We start from the raw sequence: 19,430 nt of genomic DNA, 5'->3' as shown, positions 1-19,430 counted from the left end.
AAAAACCCTAAAATATGAACATATATGAATGATAACTAAATTAAAGATTGAGAAAAGAACATACATTTTGGTCAGTTGCTTTAGATTGAAATCTAGGGTTTGTGAATGGATCAGAGGTAGATGAGAATCATGTGGAAATAACAACAACAATCGCGATCAACCGGATTGAAACACAATCGGTGATATTTATACCTGATTCAGGCTATCTTCAGCATCTTTGCATTCACCATGATTGGGACTCTGTTACTCGCAGAACAACGACATTTGAAAGATCCATCATTCCATTAGAATGAATTAGTAGTCCTTGAAGAACTGGTGTGAATTCCTTTAGGGTTTACATAGGATGATGAAGGAGGAAGAAAAGAAACTCCGTTGATAATGATATTACGATGATGAAGAGGGAAGAAAAGGAAACCCTGATTTGATAGTAAGGAGAGAAGAACAATAACGCTTGAATGAATGAGAAGCTTGTGAAGAAAGGCATAACATATGTGGTTTTAGCGCTCATTCTTTTTCATCCGGGAGTATTAGAATGCCACATGGCAAGTAGTGGTTTAAGCAAATGCCAAGTGGCCTAAGATTGTTTTGTTTTATTATAAGGTATAGATTCTATAACTCTTTTGAACATCCTCATCAAAGAAATTTGTATTTCAAAAAATAAATAAAAATAATAGTAAATTATAAAATCATATTTCTGCTTGTTTGAAAATCAAAATTACGGTCAGTTCTGTTTGTTGATTTTTTTATCAGTCTCACACAGGTCACACTTTGTCGAATTTTGATCAGTTTATGCACTTTGTCACTGCTGATGTTATGGAGTTCAGATGCTTGTGTCTTGTACGACGTTTGGTTTCCACAAATCTATTGTCGCACCCCTGCCCCATATTTAAAGGGTTATTATTTGTTTTAGGCTAAAATATTAGTTGGGTTGGGACTTGAGCTTACATTCAAAGGTTTATTATTTTTTTGGGCTAAAGTATCATTATTTTCTCAGATGTATCCTCGTAGTTGTTTAGAGGTATTTTTTGTATAAAACCGACAAAAAAAATACACTACCGATACGAAGTTGAGCCATAGCCCGTGCTACGGCTCGTTGAATGCTAGTTCCGCCCCTGAATGTTGAGTACCATTTTAGTCATTTTAGTAAGACTTAACAAAAAAGTTAACAAGGTTTGACCTTAGTACTCTACATTGTGACAAACTAGAACGTTAATTCCTGATTTTGCAACAAAAAACTATAAGTACCCGACGTTAAAATTTAATAGAAACTACAAGGACTAACGGTGTAGTTTTTTCTTGATGAAATAATAAATTAGGTCGTGTTTTGAGATGAAAGACAGTTCTTTGAATGTTTGTTTCATTATTCAGTCGATGTTGTTGACATTGTTGTCCTCGATGCATTTTGTTGTTGTGGTCATGTTTTGCCTTTCTGTCACTGATCACTTACATGCTATTATGTGCACCGACTTGCTATTATGCGCCCATATAATCCCTTTGTATCTTGATGTTTACTATGTTATTAAAGCTACGGGTCTATGACTTGAAATAATTCTTACCATTTTAGTCATTTTAGTAAGACTTAACAAAAAAGTTAACAAGGTTTGACCTTAGTACTCTACATTGTGACAAACTATAACGTTAATTCCTGATTTTGCAACAAAAAACTATAAGTACCCGACGTTGAAATTTAACAGAAACTACAAGGACTAACGGTGTAGTTTTTTCTTGATGAAATAATAAATTAGGTCGTGTTTTGAGATGAAAGACAGTTCTTTGAATGTTTGTTTCATTATTCAGTCGATGTTGTTGACATTGTTGTCCTCGATGCATTTTGTTGTTGTGGTCATGTTTTGCCTTTCTGTCACTGATCACTTACATGCTATTATGTGCACCGACTTGCTATTATGCGCCCATATAATCCCTTTGTATCTTGATGTTTACTATGTTATTAAAGCTACGGGTCTATGACTTGAAATAATTCTTACTCGGTAACCTGACCAAGATTCGGTTACTAGCACAATGGTCTAACCGGCTTTTTATGGGTCAAACGACTTGACTTCGGCCTAGTTCACTAACGCTCAAATTCTTTTTCACTTATATGCATGGTTGTAGAAATCGCCAATCGCTAGTCGGCTGGTGAGGTGGGACTTGCGATTAATCGCGATTAATCGGGATTAGTTGTAATTAATCGGAAATTAATCAAAGACTAATCGGCGATTAATCGACGCTAGTGATTTTTACAACCATGCTTGTATCATGTCTCTTCGCATACAACTAGACAAAACCATCTATGAACTTGCCCCACGTGTATTATTTGGGTCTTCTAGTCTAGCCACTGGCGAAGCTTTATTGGGGTTGGGGTCCCCACTGTTTTTTCGCTCGTAGTGTTAGTTTTACCAAAAATTTTCGAATTTTTTTAGTGTAAAATATTGAATTTTAAGAGTTCGGCCTCCAACAATTTGGATTTTGAGAGTTCGCCCCATTGAGTTTTCTTTCAAGCTATGCCACTGAGTCTAGCTTGAGTGATCGAGGATCTCACGCATTACGCAAATGTTAGATAATACAAATTAAATTTATTAATTGTATAGACGTGCTTTAGGTCCAATTGTATATGTGTGTGTTTTTAGATCCTTCTATACACTATTATATGACTCTTAAGTCCAATTGTCTAGTCGAGCAACGCAAAATAAAAAAAAAAGTCTAAACACATCCCATTAGAGATGAACCTGACCCAAGACCGAAGTGGTATCGTACAAACTGGTCTAGTTTGTATTCTAAACCGTAAGTTTGGCACAAGTTTGGGGTCTAAAATTTTTAAAAATGTTTCGCACCCCCATAAAAAATTCCTGGGTCCGCCACTGTTCAACACATACAAGACCAGAAGATCTTCAAGTGAATATCTAGAGGTGACAACCTGAGTAGCTCCTGTAGCCGTAAATAACAGAAAAAAAATAAGAAAAAACAGTACGTTTTACATGCCGGTTGATGTAACTATAAATAATAGAGGTGGCAACTTCAAACAATTACATATGAATGGATTGATTGACATTGTGGTTTATCTTTACAATCGAACAAACAGATTCTTTTTTAAAAAAAAAATAGCTTAAAAAGAAACGGGTCAAAAGCAGTACAAAATTCCAACTTTGAAGAAACATGATATTAAAGTTGATTTGTGTTCCCACATCGACTGGTGCAAAATGATGAAGAGATATTGAGAAGAATAAAAGTCAACTGAAGGTGAAGTGAAATGTTTAACCCGTCCTGTCAGGGTGAGAGGCGACCAATCAATGATTGTATAGAGACGGTTGGTCGTGCCGACACCTAAGACAAACGAACACACATTTAAGGCGAATGAGCCTGCTCTACTTTTGGTGGGCTTGTCCGTCAATTTTTGGATGCCCATTGGGCTCCACAAACAATATAATTACATTGAGCTGGCCCGTTGTAGTTTAAATGGTAATAAATTATACTTGATTGATTCCGTGAGGCCAGAATTACTAATATAATTTGTATTTGTATGTGTTCGGCAATGTTGCAGAAATCGGCCGAGGCGGCCGATTAATCGGCGCCTAGGCGCTAGTCGGAGTAGGCGCTAGTCGGAGGCGCCGATCGGTGGGTTACTGTCTAAATTTAAGCTAGTCGGTCAAAAAATCGGTTATGGTCAAAATCGGTCAAAGTCGGTAAAAATCGGACAAAATCGGCAAAAGTCGGTCAAAATCAGACTAATCGGGCCCACGTTTTTTGACCCAATAAACCCAATTTTTGAAACCTGGCTCATGGTTTAAAACCCAAATTTTAGTTATAAACTTATAAACCTATTTTAACATTTAACCCCCTCTATCTTTCACTGGTTCACATATGGTTCCTAAACTTTTAAATTTATTAATAAAAAGTATAAAGTTATCTCCTAAACTTGTAAATTTATTAATAAAAAGTATAAAGTTATCTATATATATATATATAAATTTTGTAAAATTATACTAAAAAGTCCAATCCGATTAATCCCTAGGCGGTACCTCACCGCCCGACTAGCGTCTAGCGCCTTCTATAACATTGGTGTTCGGTTATGAGGTACCTCCTAAATCGATCGACTTTGACCCGCTCTAGGTTAAAAATTTGTATGCTTATTAACATATTGTTGTTTTTTAAGAACCCAAATCGGTTTCGACTTTGACCGGTTCCAGGTTAAAAATAATAGGGTTTTTTTTTTATTTCTAGGTTAAAAATTTGTATGTGTATTAACAGATCATTGTTTTTAAAGAACCCAAATCGGTTTTGACTTGACCGGCTCCAGGTTAAAAATAACAGGTTTTTTTAATAAATTTTGGACTTCAGTCCGAAAGGAACAAGTGGAGGCGTTTAACAAGTGTTTTTTTTTTTCTCTTAGTATTTTCGGGTTCGGTTTTGCATTTTTGAGTGTCATGATCATTATCAACCCAAACTATCAAATATCTTTTTATACTAACTTTGAGGGGTAAAATGATGAATATGGGTGAAGAAAACGGTAAAAAGAATTGCTTGAAACGGTAACATGGTACAAAGCGGTTCCAAACCGGTTCGGGTTAGTTTTTTTGTGTGGGCATGTGTGGAACCGGTGCCAAACTTAAGGTTTAGAATACAAACCAGATCAGTTTGTACGATACCGGTTTGGTCTCGCGTCAGGTTCACCAAACCGGTTCAGTTAACCGGTTTCTTGTTCATCTATAATGGGGTGTGTCAAAAGACTTTTTTTTTAATTTTCGTTGCTCGACTAGACAATTGGATTTAAGAGTCATATAATAGTGTATAGAAGGGACTAAAACACACACAATTGCACCTAAAGCACGTCTTTACAGTTATAAATCTAATTTGTATTATCTAACATTTGCGTAACGCGTTAGATCCTCGATCACTCAAGCTAGACTCAGTGGCATAGCTTGAAAGAAAACTCAACGAGGCCGAACTCTTAAAAATCCAATATTTTATACCACAAAAAAAAATCGAATTTTTTTTGTAAAACTAGCACTACGAGCGAAAAAACAATGAGGACTCTGGCCCCAATAAAGCTTTGCCAGTGGCTAGACTAGAAGACCCAAATAATACACGTGGGGCAAGTTCGTAGATGGTTGTGTCTGGCTGTATGCGAAGAGATGTCATACAAGCATGGTTGTAAAAATCCCGACTAGGCGTCGATTAATCCCCGATTAATCGTAAGTCCCCATCTCACCAGCCGACTAGCGATTGGCGATTTCTACAACCATGCATACAAGTGAAAAACAATTTGAGCGTTAGACTATCCACATTCACAACCCAACTCAACCCAACCTTTAATAAAAAACTAATTTCTCTCTCTTCCACATACACAACCCAACCTAACTCAATTTTTAACACACATTCACAACTCAACCCAACCTAAATTTTTATGAAATAAATGTAAATAATAATTGAAACAGATTTTTTTTAAAACATATAAAAGTTACTTATTTTTAATATAAAAATTAAGAAGTTAAACAATCAATATATATAATATACTGGAAAATATATTTTTTCAAACGAACTCCGTTTTTAATAAAATTTATATCGTAATGTTCAGAAATTTATTTTAGGAAATACGGTGTATTTAGTTTCGTTATTCAGTTTAAATATTAAAAAGTATTTGAATAATAAAATTATTGGGGAATTGGTAGTTAGAAAATAAAATACAAAAAAGAAAATTAAGTGATGGAACCAATCCAATTGTGACAAGTGGCAAAAGAGCATGTACAACCTCTTGCAACCTTGGGTTGCTTGGGCAACCAGGTTGTGGAGAAAAATAGAATTTTTTTTTTCTTTAATTTATTTGGACAATCTAGGTTGAAAGAAAGTCACCAATGGTGATAGTCTTAGTGAACTAGGCCAAAGTCAAGTTGTTAGACCATTCTGCTAGTAACCGGATCATGGTCCGGTTACCGAGTAAAAATTATTTCAAGTCATAGACCCATAGTAGCTTTAATAACATGGTAAACATCAAGATATAAAGGGATTATATGGGCACATAATAGCAAGTCGGTGCACGTAAGTGATCAGTGACAGAAAGGCAAAACATGACCACAACAACAAAATGCATCGAGGACAACAATGTCAACAACATCGACTGAATAATGCAACAAACATTCAAAGAAATGTCTTTCATCTCAAAACACGACCTAATTTATTATTTCACTAGATTATTAGACCTGTGTACTACAGGGATTTAAGGATATAAATTTATAAATTATTTAAATTTATATTCTCTTTAAAAAATTTATATTATGAATTTTTTTACCATAAATAACGCAATAACTGGTCATGTGTAAAAACCGATTCTTTGAGAAACACACCAACTTTACTTAGAAATTGTTCTATACTTTTATTTATCATCATGACAAAACATAAAGCAAGAGAAAACTGTCTTCTTTTCAATTTAAATGGAATCCTTCTATTTCACGGTAGTAAACGAAATCTAGGGATAAACGTTCAAGTGCAAGTATTAGTTCCGGATAATATGAGTGTCTCAATAACCTGGTCACCCAGTGATAGAACCTGTAGTCGAGTTCCATTACATAAACCATTCTTTCGATCAATATTTCTTGATAACGTCACTGGAACACTGAACTTTGGTAATTATCAATGGTTTGGCAAGCCTAAAAATATAACTCCATTTAAGACATCCGGTGAGTATAGACTTGCTTCAAAATTATTATGAAGACTAGTCTAAGTACCCGTGTGTTACACGGGTGGACCAACAATAATTAATATTATTCAACACCATCTAAGTAAACATCTTAATTAAATAAACGTTGAACTACAAATCGATTACGTTTAAGACTGTAACTTGGAGATACCTCATTGTCTTTATCTGTTTCCAACGTGCGACTCATGCCGACAGAAGAAATTGGCGTTACATTATCACCGACGCAAGAGATGGAAACCTTTGAGAGATAATAATGTTAACAATAAACAATTGTAATTTCGCGGGTGGACTAACACACAAATATATAACTTAAAAATGTTAAAATATTCCTTTAAATGAAATAATCGTTGAAGTAACGAAATCCATCCCTCTACCCGCGGGTACGTAATGTATCAAACGCAGTTAACAATGATTGAAATATACAACAGAAATCGAGATTGTTCACCTGAGATCAAATTGAAATTCAACAAACAATGTGCTAAATCAACAATGAATCATCAACGAATTTAAAGTGTCGAACTTGATAAAGCGACAAATAAGCCGAGAGACCTGCAAAATTGTGACCTGTAAGCACTTTGTTTGTCCTCGCACCCAAGTTAAAAAGGTCAAAATTTTAGAAAATTTAGATCTATAGTCTAAGCATTGTATGCACCCGTTTTATTCAATGTTGAGTCTTGATCAATTTGAAAAACATCATTACTTTTAGTGACTTGTTAACTCCTATCCAGCCTTAGTATACATATTGGAACCATTTTAAAGGTTGTAACTTAACTCAAAATGTAACAGGATAAAGTATGAAAAAGCCATCCAATACACACCAAAACGCATAAAACCTTCCAAACGGTTTTAACATGAAAAAAGTTCAAATTATTATAGTAATCATCTAGATTTCATAATAACAATGAATTGTAATCATTTATACATTTTATAATTTTTTTAACAATATAGTGTTTATGAGTTAATATGCTCGATTTGTTTTGACTTGTTACCCAACCAACCTGCAACACCTTGTAGGCTTGTACAGTCATTCACACTCAGAAGAAAGAGAAAATATTACCAGAACCTCACTTGTTGCAGCAGAATAGACGTCCTAATCAGCCCTGATTTACCCGAAAACTAATAAATATAAGAGCATTATTGCATGGTGAAGATGTAATATTATATAATATGGGAATGGTTGACTTGAATAAGTGTATCAAAATGTGAGTAGGCCTTTGAATCCGCAACAGCTTCAATTGCACTTCTCTGAAAAAAAGATCAAGCATGACATGTACTGTTAGTGAAGTGTGTTAAGATGTCATGGAAAACAATATAGTCAACCAAAGTATGGTGGTAAGGTTTCTATAACTGCTTTGGATGTTATCTTATGTGTAATCTTTCACAACTTTATATGTGTTACAAAAGAAAGATGGCAAAAGGGCATGCATGCAATAATTTTGAATGTGTCAAGTAAAGAAGGAAAACACTACCCCTTTAGATTACCAACTAAACCTTATTTGAAATCAATATTTGTTGGTCATATAGAGTATTGGTCACTCTAATGATATAAGGTGCTTGCACACAATAATGGTGGCAACACTTAGTTAAGTTTGAGCTTCATCCATACTTTTTTGATAGCTTAGTTATCAATCCTATTTAGAAGTTCTTAGAAAAAAAATCAAAGAATATTAAATTCAGAAAACACTTGCATCCATTTTAAGACAGCTTGTTTGTTTACCTTTAACTTCAAGCCAATTTCTTGCCATTTTGTCAAGTAAAAGCCACATCCATCTTTGGGTTAGGCATTTGGTTTAAGAGCTTCCGAAATATTCAAGACGATCTCTGTAAATGCTACGAAGCCACATCCACCAAAGAATATCAGTCACAAATCAATAACTAATTGAGTATTAGAAGTCGATATCCAGATTTCGCAAGTTTGATAATTAGATTACGCAAGTTCAGTCACAAATCAATAACACAAGCCAAAAATGACCCGTTTATAATTAAAATCTCTATCTACATAAAAATGAATAGAAATAATATAACCTTTATCGCAACCTCAAGGTGTGCAAACAGCTTTTGCATAGGCTAAACACATTATCAACAAACTTATAAAAAAATAGAAAAATATCAATTAAAAACCAATTTAAATTACTCAAACTTCCCACAAAATGATACGGGGAAGTGGGTACCTCGAAAGAGAAGTTACTGTAATATTATCATAATCAAAATGCAAGATGTTAATTCACTTATGTTCCGTCTCTAAAACATGGAAGTTTCTATGATCAATAACTCTTATTTCATTGCTCATAATAGCACCAGCATGATGAAATATAATGATCCATTTGAGATTGAGCAAAGTTACATTCCAATTGTTTTTTATTGATGATGATACTTTCCCCGAACGAAAAGTTTTCAAGACTATTCCGTTAATGGTCTAGAGAACTTTCTGTTGAGAGAACATACCATCATATGCAACTCAAACTTATTTTTACACAGAACAACTGAATTATTATACTTTAAAAGTAATGTTCCAGCTCTCTGTTGGAGGCATAGAACTTGATTCTAACGGTTTCTTTGTTAATCTCATCTGCCATTGCACTAAAGGAGCAAAACAATGTGCAAATTTTAGTTTCAATATTGATATCCAGCCTTTTTTTTCCTTATAGATGCTTATTATTAGTAAAATGAAACTTTATAACATACTTAATATTAGTGCTAAATTATAAGTTGAAAATTTTGATTTAATCCTATTTGAGAGATTAAACACAACACGAATTGACCCGTTCTTAATTAAATGAAATTAGATTAAAAATGAAACAAATAAAATTTAACAAATATCCGATCAAACCAAGAAAAAATTACCGTATTTACCTGGAACTGATAGAGCATCTGATTTGATTCAGTGCAAGGGGAACAAATCCTGATTTAAAAACAAACATTAGGGATTTGGATTCAATATATACGAAATAAGAGTTTGGATTCACCGGAAAGGGACCAAACCCTAGATTGACCAGCAAACAAAAACTAAAAGAATTAACTAATTAACCTGTTTTGAAGAATGAATAATCAATGTCAGATTTAGGGTTTCAATATGAAAAAAAAATAAAAAGAAACACTATTAGCATCTGTAAATGAAAAATTCATAAACGAAAAATAGAAACACCATACCTATTATATAAATCACAGAGTGCATCTGATCGTTGGAGTTGCTGTAAATAGCAAAACCTGCAATTTTTATCTTCGTGAATCACAACCTGCAATTTCTTTCAAATTATGCAACCAAAATTGCTCTTGGCTCCATTCATCTTCAGCTTCATCAATTGCCAACAACAATAGAAACAGTGATGTGATATATGAATTGTAATTAACAACTATATTGTTCTCTTCTTCTTCGATGTAACAATAAAAACACCTGCAATTCAACACTTTCTACAAACTTGATATTCAAGATGTCAAAAATAGATCTAAAATCGATTCATAATCAACACAAATTTCGATCTCATGTTTTATTTCTGTTTTTGTGTGAATTAACAACTGAAAAAGATGAAGAAGAAATCGATGAACTTGTGACGACGGATGAATGCGACAAACAAAAATTGTCAAAGTGGAACGATCGCCTTAGATTATGGTTTGTGATGAGGAGATTATTGAAAGGAATGATCTTCAAGAATAAGAATATGGAATGTATTTATTTTTGGAAGATGATTTGAGAGAAGATGAGAGGATGATTGAGAGAGATTTGGGAATTCTTCTAGTGTAAGATTATGAAACCTAGAATAGGAAGAGTCTATTAAATTTGCCGCTCAAAGGGAAAAAAGAGGAAACAATAAAATGCCACGTGGCATCTAATAGCTTAAGTTCATGCCAAGTGGCCTAAGATTGTTTTGTTTTATTATAAGGTATAGATATAGATATTCTATCCTTAAACCCGTTTATTACACGAGTCTAATAACATTAAAAGTGTTTTCAAAGCACGGAAGTAAACCGGTTTTAAAATATCGGATTAACCCATTCTTTACCATTTTATTATTATAATATAAAATTATAATTTATTTAATAGATGTTTTAAACATATAGTAAAAAAATCATTTTAAAGAATAAGAAGATGTTATCACATTGACATTATTTGAAATTGTTTATTATAAGTAGAGTTAGTAATAATTAACTATATATTTTAGATAAATCAAAAGTAAATAATCATTATCTAAGTATTTGTTAGTATTAAGTTGTTAAGGATTTTTTTATTGTTTTATATTAATTAATTAATTAATAATAATAGTAGTAGTAAATTGAATGAAAGAATGTCATGTGACATTAAGTTGCTCTTGTTTTAGTATAAGAATGCCATGTGGCATTAATCATACTTTTTTATTAGTATTAGATAAAGAAAAAATTACACAGTTGGTCCTTGTATTTTCTATCAAATTTCAATGTCGGGTACTTATATTTGTTGCAAAATCAGGTATTAACGTTCTAATTTGTCACAATGTAGAGTAGTACTAAGACCAAACATTGTTAACTTTTTTGTTAAGTCTTACTAAAATGACTAAAATGGTACTCAACATTGTGTTGACAAGGTTGGCCTTAATACTTAACATTGTGGTAAATTAGAACGTTAATACCTGATTTTGCAACAAAAAACTATTAATACCCGACATTAAAATTTGACAGAAACCACAAGGACCAACGACGTACTGTTTTTCTTTCACAAATGAGATATATGATTTATGATTTTAGAATTCATAAGGTACAAGAATTCGCTCAGGTAATTCTCCTATATATTAAAAATACATTGTTTTGAACAGTAAAGTTCTAATAATATATATGGATTTTTTTAATAGTTTTATTATCCTTTTTACCTTTTAAGTTAGATAAGCTTTTGTCAACCGGTACTGCTATCGAAAATATCAGTACGGTTATCGGTACATAAAGGTAAAAACCGACACCAGCCTGATACAGAAAACACCAAAAGTCGGTATCGAATTGATTTTGCAACAAAAAACTATTAATACCCGACATTAAAATTTGACAGAAACCACAAGGACCAACGACGTACTGTTTTTCTTTCACAAATGAGATATATGATTTATGATTTTAGAATTCATAAGGTACAAGAATTCGCTCAGGTAATTTATTTTGATTACTAAACTGAAAATAAATAAAAATCATATTTTAAATTCATTAAAATTCAGTTTCCTCTTTGCTTTTATAATTTATTATTATTATTTTATTTATTTTTTGAAATACAAATTTCTTTGATGAGGTTGTTCAAAAGAGTTATAGAATCACCCATATAAAAGCATAAGTTTATAAGCATCATATCATTTTCTATTTTCTTTTTTTTCGGTGATGATTATAAGAAAAATACAAATTTCTTTATATAGGAGGAATTTGACTTGTGAATACACATTTATCTAATTATTTGTCGTCAACTTCCAATTTCAACTTTGGTTGGGGACCTCGGTGCCTTAATGATTGGCAAGCAATGGGCACCTATCTACAGTCTTGAAAAAAAAAATTAGTGTATATTTTAAGCAAAAAACCTGACTGCACCATTTAAAAATATGATTGAACGCCTCATCTGCATCACCAGCAAATGATTTAAGACTCTGTCACTATTGGCAAAGATCTTCAAGTGCGACTAATAGCATTTTATCTAATGTTCCTCTCTAGTCATTTTTTAACGTGTTGTTTTTTTATTTTTTTAAACGATGTTATATAACTATAATAAGTATTGAGATGTAATAACTTATTGTAATAATTCTTATTTTCTGTATTAAAATGATAGCCTCTTCTAATAAGATGTCGAATGATAATTTAGGTCTTCTAAGCTGGCCATGAGTGTAAGTTAACTGGCCAAACAGAACACGTACAAACCCGAATCCTTCACATGATCTTGTAAATCATGTCAGACAAATGAATCTAAACACGATACAAGTTTTCATAAGTTAACAAAAACACGTCTCGTTTAACTCGAATATTTTATTTATTTATTTTAGTTGTTTAGATATTAATACTATAACATTACAAATTACAACCGCAAACATACATCTATCTATGTAACGTATTTACGTTTAAACTATATAAACTTGACACTTGTTTTTCTTCTCTTTCCAATATTGTTATAAATGGTATGACTGTACATACACACAATAATTATTTTCAAAAACACAAGTATAAAACTAAACGGGTCAACTCGTTAAGTCGACCTGAACACGGTCCATTTAACTAAATGTTTTCACGGGTTCGACCCATAACCACTCACTCGTGCAAACTAAACCAAACTCGTGAAATTAATAATGTTAGATTTATGAATGTTTTGTCCTATCAGAAGAAGATCGAGTTACATGTTTTGACTTTGATGGTTTTCATTTCCGAATAGATCAAACACAGCATATATATCATACTATCAAGTTTTATAAGATAGCCCAAAAGGGTTGATCAAAAAACTACTTTACTGGGAGCTATAAAATTGGTCATAAAAATGATGAGAGATCCAAACATATCGATAAAGCTCTCAACGTCTTTTTTAAATCTACCTCAAGAAGAAAAACTCTTTTTAAGGTAACATTTCTTTTACAACTGGGGGCTGTTTGGCAACATCTGAATGGTTAAGTGCTGAACCAGTAAGAGGTCTGAACCATTAAGTGCTGAACCTGTAAGAGGTCTGAACCATTAAGAGCTTGTATAATGTTTAACCCATCGTTCAGAGGCAAATGTCTGACCGATTCAGATTAGAGGTCTTAACCATTCAGACTCTGTATAAATCTTAACCGTTCAGAGGCAAATGTCTGAACCATTCAGAAATCTGCTCGTGAAACAAACAGTCTGAACCATTAAATGTTGAACCAGTAAGAGGTCCGAACCATTAAGAGGCTCATTAAGAGGTAAACAAACAGCCACTGGGTCAGGTTCATTTGTGAAACCGAAAAAGGTAAAAAAAACTAATTTACACACCCTTGGCTTACAAAAGTGACAATATATATGAACAATACACGCACTAGTACACAATTGATCAAAAGATGCTATGAGTGTTTTCAAAAGATGCGGTTTCCCTCTTTAACCGCATCTTATGGGTGTTTTGAAAAAGATTTACATTTGTTTTGAAAAAAGCATGGGTCAAAAGATGTGGTTCTTATGTAACCGCATCTTATGGGTGTTTTGAAAAAAAAAATCAAGAGCCAAAAGATGTGGTTCTGAAACCACATCTTTTGATATAACAATATTAAATATAAACTAATTACAAAAATTAGTATTAACTAAATACTAATACTGATTAATAAATAAAAACTCATAACAAAGATAAGTATATGCCAATATGATTTTTTTTGATGATACTGTATAAAAAATATAGAAAAGGTTTTCATATATAGGAATAACAATAATAAATAAATATTTTTCTTAAGATAACCAAACTACCTTTTTCATGATTACAAATATTTATTTATTTGTTGTGTATACAGTTACGTACTTATATATTTATATGTGTTATGCATGTATATATCTATGTGTTAGTGTATGTATATGTGTACATATCGTTGTATCGAATGAAATAGTGTTTAATTATATAGATGATCACGTACATGTTGCTTAAAATTATAGCGACAATGGTTAACTAAGGTTGTTCATACTACATTTTAGTCAATGAAGGCCAATTAGGATGATTGATATGTCCATTGAGGACAATGGTGTTCAACTAAGGTTGTTGACGCTCCATTTTTTTCAGTGAAGGGCTTTAAGGATAATCAATGGTCTATTCGGATGATTGATTGACCAATTAGGCCAGTAATGGTCAACTAGGGTTATTCATGCTACATGTCAATGAAGCTTATTTAGGATAATTAATGGTCCACTAGGATGATTGATATATCAATTAGAACAGTGGTGGTCAACTAGGGTTGTTCGTGCTACATTTTGTTAATGAAGGACATTTAGGATGATTGGTAGTTTATTAGGATGATTGCTAAATTAATTACGGGCAATGGTGGTCAATAAGGGTTGTTTATGTTCCCATATTGTCAACGAAGGTCGTTTATAATGATTAATGGTCTATTAGGATGATTGATGGGCCAACTAGGGCCAATAATGGTCAACTAGAGTTGTTCATGCTACATCAGTGTCAATGAAGGTTGTTTAGGGTGATTAATGGTCCATTATAACGTCTAATAAATCAATTAGGGCAAATGGTGGTCAACTGGGGTTGTTCATGCTACATTTTTTCTTAATGAATGAAGTATATGATGATTAATGGTTCATTAGGATGATTAATAGGTCAATTAGGGCCAATGGTGGTCAACTAGGGTTGTTCATGTTCCATTATTATCAACGAAGGGCGTTTAGGATGACCAATGGTCCATTAGGATGGTTAATGGTCAATTAGGGCTAGTGATGGTTAACTAGGGTTATTCATGTTCCATTATTGTCAATGATGGTCGTTTAAGATAATAATAATTTATTAGGATGATTGATGGGCCAATTAGGGCTAGTGATGGTCAAATAGGGTTATTCATACTAATGGCGTTAAGAATGATCAATGGTCCATTAGGATGATTAATGGACCAATTAGGGCCAATACTAATCAACTAGGTTGTTTATGCTACATTAGTGTAACTGAAGCTTGTTTAGGATGATTAATGGTTCACTAGGATGATTGATAGATCAACTAAGGACAATGGCGGTCAACTAGGGTTGCTCATGCTACATTTTTATTAATGAACGACGTTTAGGATGATTAGTGGTCAATTAGGATGATTGATAGATCAATTAAGGATGGTGGTGGTCAACTAGGATTGCTCATGCTACATTTTTGTTTATAAACAAACTTTAGGATGATTAGTGGTCCATTAGGATGATTAATAGGTCAATTAAGGTCATTGGTGGTCAACTAGGGTTGTTAATGTTCCATTATTGTTAATTAATGGCGTTTAGGATGATCGAGGTCCATTAGGATGATTGATGGGCAAATTAGGGCTAAGGATGGTCAACTAGGGTGCATCCAATTTCTAAAAAAATCCCAATTGTTTCCATTTTTGGAATGGGATATTTAGGGAACATGTTCCAATATCGTATAAGAACGATACCGAACTGGGACCATCCAAGTGGCGGAGGATACGGTGGTGAGCCTCCGAACACGCCACCGTATCATGATAGGTCACCCGTACTTGGAGTTTCCACCTGACTCGCCAGCCACCCACCATTGCGGGACACTTAGAAGGATACACATCAGACGACATGATGCGGTCGACACGATGTTTTGGTTACACTACTAACCAAAACATTAGCGGGGGCAGATGTACCCCTTGCCCCTCAAAAGCTCCGCCCCTGACGATACGTAAAGGGCTTAAAAACATGGTTGTAAAACAAGGTCTCCAAGGCCGACTACTCTCCGAGTTAGCGCTACAAGGTGACTTTCTTCAACTCCACCTAATTACTCGGAATTGATCAAACATGGTCAACCTCGATCATAATCAAATCTAGTACGTCAACTCAGACCGAGTTTGACTTAAAAAAAATAAAACATAATTTCTATGTCTATCATATTAAAAATAAATATCATTTTCACGTATTTTGTTATAAATATTAGTAAATTTATGTTATTTCAAATATATTTAATTTCCAAAAAACTAATTTCTATATAATTTAACATGTCCGAGTATTCCCCTGTTACTCTCTGCCTAGGCCGAGTACTCTCAACTCACCAGTGGATCGCATAGGGAGCGTCTAGTGACTTTTTCAACCATGCTTAAAAGTGTACAAATAGACGATGTGGGTGTGTGTGGATAGTTTTATCTAGGGGTGTAAACAAGCCCAGAGGCTCGAGAGCTACTCGTGATCAGCTCGGTTAAAAGCTCGAATGAGTCGAGCCTTAACGAGCCCGAGCCCGAGCTCGAGCCTCAAATAAAGCTCGTTTAGTTATCGAGCCCGAGATCGAGCCTGAAATACAAAGCTCGTTTAGGCTCGCGAGCCCAAACGAGCCTGAAAAAAAATTTAGTTTTTTTATATATAATATAATAATGATGATGATAACATTGGTGCGCCGAGCTCGAGCCGAGCTTTGGCTTGCTTAATCGCTGTTGAAACGAGCTCGAGCCGAGCTTTTAGCTCAATTTGAGGTTGTTCTCGAAATAGCTCGATCCGAGCTTTTAGCTCATTTGAGGTTGTTCTCGAAATAGCTCGAGCCGAGCTCGAGCTTGGGTTTTACTCGCGAGCCAAGCTCGAGCTTCATAAAAACATAACGAGCTGAGCTCGAGCCTAGTCGGGCTCGGGCTCGGCTCGTTTACACCCCTAGTTTTATCCTTAAGAAATTGAATACCTTGGAAATATTTAAATTTACTTTAACGAAAAGTCCCTCTCAAAACTTCCCGCCCCTCCCAATACTCTGATTCCCGCCCACAGTTCAACACACCAAATTAACTCCTCTTCTCTAACCCTAATTTACTCACTCCTCTCAAACCCAATATTTCGTTTGCTCTCACCGTTCCCTTCCTATCAATTGATAATCGCAAAATCTAGCTCTGGTGGACATCGATCTTCACAGTTTTTTTGGGAACTGAACCAACATTTGTAGTGGTTGCGACTGGAACAAGGAGGTTTACCGTCTTCACAGTGTAATCGTTTTCTCTTTCGCTCGATATCATTTGGGCGTTTTACGATTACAATCGGTATCATCCCTCACTCTTCTTTATCTCGTCTATTGGGTTAGAAAATTGGGGATTTTCTTTCTTTTGTATTTATTTAGGAAAAGTTGTTTATTTTTTTAGGTTAGTTTTAATCATTCTTAAAATCAAACTGATATATAAAGGTGGATCTACAAGATTTATAATAGAGATTATGGTTTTGTGGGCTTGTTGAGGATCACGTATAATGGTTTCTTAACTATCAGATTTGGGTATGAACTTAATTGTTGTTAACATGTTATTTTACTCTAACTTAGACTTGTGAGGTAAATAACTTTTTGGTAGATTTGTAATGTCTATTGACAAAGCCAAAAGTATATGCTCACAAGGTGTTCGATGAAATTCCTTAAAGAGATTGCATATCATGGTATTCCATTATATATAATTTAGCTAGAAATGGGCATTGCCTGGTATTATTAGATACATTTAAAGAATTGCCTAAATATGTGTTTGTACCAAGACCAGAGTTGCTTGCTAGTATTAAAGATGGTAAAATGAGTAGGACTGTAGGCTTAGGCACAAGTCAAAATTGGTTGACTGTATTTTTGTACTGGTAGTTTAGGCTGAGGCATGTGCATTGTTTTCATGTAGTTATTAAGTCACTTGCTGGGTTGTTTGGTGTATAATAATATGGCCCATTTGTTGTTAAAAATAGTTTTTTTTTTAACCTTGTTTTACTGTTTTGAGGTGCAGTGAAACTTGCTTATGGCGTTCGTGGTAATTCATCTTTTAAAGACTATTATAACCGTCATAGTAGTGGTCTTGGTGATCAGGGTGGTGGAGTTTCTGGACGTTCTGAATACAGAGGTTTGATATCAGGTTGTTTGTTCTTTGTTACAACATTTCGATAACCATGAAGAGTAAAATTCTTAAGTATACTTGCTTTTTGTGATTGACACGGTTTTGGTAACTGGGTTACCTTCTTTTGCATCATGGCAGTACCTTAAAGATCAGTATGATTTTGATGTTTGTATATTTGAGTTTTTTTGGAAAATAAATAAACAAGCTTTATGGGTCCTTTTTTGCTTTATGGGATATTTTAACATGTATTTTCATCACCACTGAACTCTTAAATTATCAGTTACTTTGTTCTTTTCTAGTTTGTTAATTTGTCTGCTACCTAGTGATACTAGATTTTACTTTGTGGACACTAGTTGTATTATAGAATGTCTGGTATTCTGGAGTCTGGTCTAAGAACTTTGATACTTTCTGATGGTGACATTGTTCATTTTATATTAAGTTACTAGAAATCTAGAATTATATATTTATACGGTAATAGAGAGTTGTTTCATGATTTGGTTTATCAGCTAACGTGACATCTCGTCTGTGCTGGAGCTGTTTGTTTATTTCAAGTTTTTAGCAAGTGAAGTAATAAGATTGTTATTAAAAAGAGTGTTTTTAGGTTATACTCTATTTCATAGAAACGGATGTAAATGTTTTTTCTTTGTTAAAGTGTTTGTGGTTATATGTTAATATTTTACAGGTACCACAGGGTCGTGAAAACCACAAAATATGATGACAGGAGGAAATTGAAATTATGGTTATAGACTTAGTTAAGCGTTGGATTAAGGAGGCGTTTGAGGGCTGGGCATTAACTCCATAAAGGCGTCTCAAGGTTAGCTCATACTCTATCAAGCATGAATTGAAGACATCAGTTTGGGTTAAATGTACGAAGACATCGGTTCGGGAAGTTATTGTGTATCAATTTTATCTTTAGAGATGTATTTATGTTATTTTGAAACTTTTTTAAGTTTGTGTTACTTTGACACCTTTATAATTTGTATTTTTGGGTTATTTTATATTTGTTTTAATTTAGTTTTGTTTTTTGTATATTTTATTTCCATTGTTAGATAAGTTATTTATATTGGGAATTTTTAATAAAATTTCTCAAAAAAAAAAAGTTTTTGGCTTAAATACTAAGAGATGCGGTTTCATAACCGCATCTTTTGAATATATTGAAAAAAAATAGTTTTTGCTTAATATATTAAAAGATGCGGTTATAGAACCACATCTTTTGGACCCGCATCTTTTGACTTATAGCCATAAGATGCTATGCCATAAGATGCGGGTCTAGAACCGCA

The 19,430-nt window shown here is 33.6% G+C and overlaps 1 long non-coding RNA gene across 1 annotated transcript; it reads left to right on the top strand.

Annotated features, from left to right (window-relative positions):
- Nucleotides 1-17,051: 17,051 nt before the first annotated feature.
- LOC110883883 lies at nucleotides 17,052-19,148 on the top strand. Its single transcript, XR_002560784.2, has 3 exons — nucleotides 17,052-17,334; nucleotides 18,043-18,168; nucleotides 18,833-19,148. It is a non-coding gene; the product is annotated as an uncharacterized LOC110883883 (long non-coding RNA).
- Nucleotides 19,149-19,430: the final 282 nt, after the last annotated feature.

The sequence above is a fragment of the Helianthus annuus genome, chromosome 10 (genome assembly GCF_002127325.2).
Source record: "Helianthus annuus cultivar XRQ/B chromosome 10, HanXRQr2.0-SUNRISE, whole genome shotgun sequence".
Taxonomy (NCBI): Eukaryota; Viridiplantae; Streptophyta; class Magnoliopsida; order Asterales; family Asteraceae; genus Helianthus; species Helianthus annuus.
Note: the sequence above shows the minus strand (reverse complement) of the source record. Positions and strands in the feature narration are given on the sequence as shown.